The 3,262-nt window shown below is 41.0% G+C and overlaps 1 pseudogene; it reads left to right on the forward strand.

Annotated features, from left to right (window-relative positions):
* The first annotated feature begins 1,968 nt into the window (after positions 1-1,968).
* On the forward strand, positions 1,969-2,391 carry LOC100590785 (annotated as a pseudogene).
* The last annotated feature ends 871 nt before the right edge of the window (positions 2,392-3,262 follow it).

Here is a 3,262-nt window from a genome sequence, read left to right on the forward strand (position 1 = left end):
AATTGCAAGGCAATCCGGAAAGAATGAGCTGTGGAGGCTCTGCAGAGGATGACAGCTATTGAAAATGTCTATGTGGATTAAGATGGGAGTACTGATCAGAGGAGAGATTGGAAAGAGGAATTAATGATCTAGGAAAGTGCTGCCTGTAAAAATATAATGTGTAACATATATGTAAGCCACATTTGTAAGCTTAAACGTTATAGCACCCATATTTAAAAAGTAAAAAGAACTGGGAAAAATTAACCTTAATAATATATTTTATTTTACCCCATATATCCAAAATATTCCCATTTTAACATAGACAAGATTAATGAAGTTATTAATGAGATATTTTACATTTTTTATGTTAAGTATTTGAGGACCTTTGTTTATATTACACTTACAGGACATCTGAATTCACACTAATCTTATTTTGAGTGCTCAGTAACCACATCTGGTAAGTGGCTACCATATTGGACAGCAAAGATGAGGAAAAAAAGTCTCTGAGCATGGCTAGTTAAAATAAAAGGGATTATTAGCAAAATCAAGCTGAACTGTACAGGTTACCAAGAAATTCTGGAGACACGGCCAAAATAAAGAAGGTAACTGTGGAATGTTTTCATTTTGGCAGCGGCAAGAGTGATAAGAGCCAGGAATACAGGTGGAGTTTGACCAAACTGAGCAGAGAATCCAATTGAGGCTGAACTGCACCTGCCCCACTCCTGGTTGCTCTGGCAACCAGACTCCCTCCCCATGCTAATGACATTATAATGAGAACATCCACATGCAAATGAATTAAGCAGTAATTACAGGCAGATCCTCACTTGTTCTACTAGCTCAGCTTAAGAGGGTGGTGGTTGAGAGAGGAGTTGGGGAGACTTTGATACTGCACAGGGGAGACTGGGAAAGGAAAAGAATTTGAGTTACAAAATAAAACGTTATCTGGAACCTATATAACAGGCAATAAAGTCATGTGGTTACATATTCACATTGTTACATCCGTGGCTTTTCTTGCTCTTACCATTACTCACGGGAGACAGACCACCCAGGCAGAAAAGGGGAAAGAACAGAGAAATAACAGCAACTCTATAGGAAAGGCACAGATTTTGGGAGAAATGTCGTCTTCCTCCCCTCCTTGGTCCTCCCATTTCAAAAGAAATTACTTATGGTTTGCTTTACCTTCCAACCCACCCACGCGGAGCTACAGTGAAAAACATTGAAACTCTGGAAAAAGATAAAAAGTAGAAAGAAAGCTTGTCTTTAATTCTTGGTTCTGATTTTTTCTTAATTGCTTTTTGTAGTTTTCCCCAAGTTGATCAGAGCCACGTTGTAATTAATGATGAATAAGTTGAATACTGAACTTCAGAAACTTGATAACCCTGGCCACATGGAGACCTTTATTGATGTGGGAATAGTGTGTATACTGAAGTTTTGCATCTTGCAGGAATTTTTAGGTTTCCAGAATCATGCTAGGTCTCTCATTAAATATATATGTGTGTGTATATATATATAATGCTTACATAAAGAAAAAATGGTTAATGATATGCTCAGAAAATATTCACATCAAACTATTAGACATGCATTGGGGGTACATCACTTTGGCTGGCATACCAATAGATATGATAACATTATTTACACTATACATCAGTATATGGCCTTTAATTTCCATCGTTCAAGATGTCGAAGTGGGCCAGGCGCAATGGCCTAAGCCTGTAATCCCAGCACTTTGGGAGGCTGAGGTGGGTGGACCACCTAAGGTCAGGAGTTCAGGACCAGCCTGGCCTACATGGTGAAACCCCGTCTCTACTAAGAATACACACACACACACACACACAAAATAGCTGGGCATGGTGGCAGGTGCCTATAATCCCAGCTACTCAGGAGGCTGAGGCAGGAGAACTGTTTGAACAGGGGAGGCGGAGATCACGCCATTACATTCCAGCCTGGGCAACAAGAGTGAAACTCCATCTCAAAAAAAAAAAAAAAAAGATGTTAACGCGAGGACGTGGTGGGTCCTCTGGTGCAAAATTCCAAATTTCCTTGAGTCTCCCAGTAGGAGCTGTGATCAACTGTGCTGACAACACAGGAGCCAAAAGCCTGTATATCATCTCCATGAAGGGGATCAAGGGATGACTGAACAGACTTCCTGCTGCTGATGTGGGTGACACGGTGATGACTACAGTCAAGAAAGGCAAACCAGAGCTCAGAAAAAAGGTACCTCCCGCAGTGGTCATTTGACAACAAAAGTCATACTGGAGAAAAGATGACATGTTTCCTTATTTTGAAGATAATGCAGGGGTCATAGCAAACAATAAAGGTGAGATGAAAGGTTCTGCCATTACAGGACCAGTAGCAAAGAGGCATGTAGACTTGTGATCCCGGATTGTGTCCAATGCTAGAAGCATTGCATGATTCTCCAGGATTATTTTTTTAATAAAAATAAAAATAAAAAACTTCAAGCCAATTAAAAAGTATTTGTTCCTGGCCGGGCGCGGTGGCTCAAGCCTGTAATCCCAGCACTTTGGGAGGCCGAGGCGGGCGGATCACGAGGTCAGGAGATCGAGACCACGGTAAAACCCCGTCTCTACTAAAAATACAAAAAATTAGCCGGGCGTGATGGCGGGCGCCTGTAGTCCCAGCTACTCGGAGAGGCTGAGGCAGGAGAATGGCGTGAACCCGGGAGGCGGAGCTTGCAGTGAGCCGAGATTGCCACTGCACTCCAGCCTGGGCGACAGAGCAAGACTCCGTCTCAAAAAAAAAAAAAAATTTTGTTCCCAAAACAAAACAAAACAAAACACCCAAAAAATACGGCCTTTAAATGTGCATTCATAAAGGAAATGATAATAGTCTAATTACCTAGTGCTTACTATATTCCAGGGACTATTGTAAGTTGCACAGCAACTCTGTGAGATGAGCATGACTGTCAGCCCATTTTACAGACAGGGAAACAAGGCAACTTGCCCAAGTTCCTAAGCGGCAGATCCAAGAACTGAATCCAGTTAGCTTAGCTCCAGAATCCACAGATGTGTGTCATAAGATATCAAGGATAGATCCTTCAAAAAGATAAACCGATCTTTGTTAATGGTTCACTAATCAACTATTTTGCTATCTAGTAGAACTACTAATACAGTATTATAAAATTATTTATTATGACTATTACATGTAGAATAAAAAATGGAACAAGTAGGCCAGTTTGCCTGGAATGGAAGGTTCACTTAAGACATAAGAGGAAGGTGTTGATAAGGGCCCAATTGTCAAGGAATCCTAAATAAGAAAGGCTCTA

Source organism: Nomascus leucogenys, chromosome 22a (genome assembly GCF_006542625.1).
Source record: "Nomascus leucogenys isolate Asia chromosome 22a, Asia_NLE_v1, whole genome shotgun sequence".
In the NCBI taxonomy this organism is placed as follows: Eukaryota; Metazoa; Chordata; class Mammalia; order Primates; family Hylobatidae; genus Nomascus; species Nomascus leucogenys.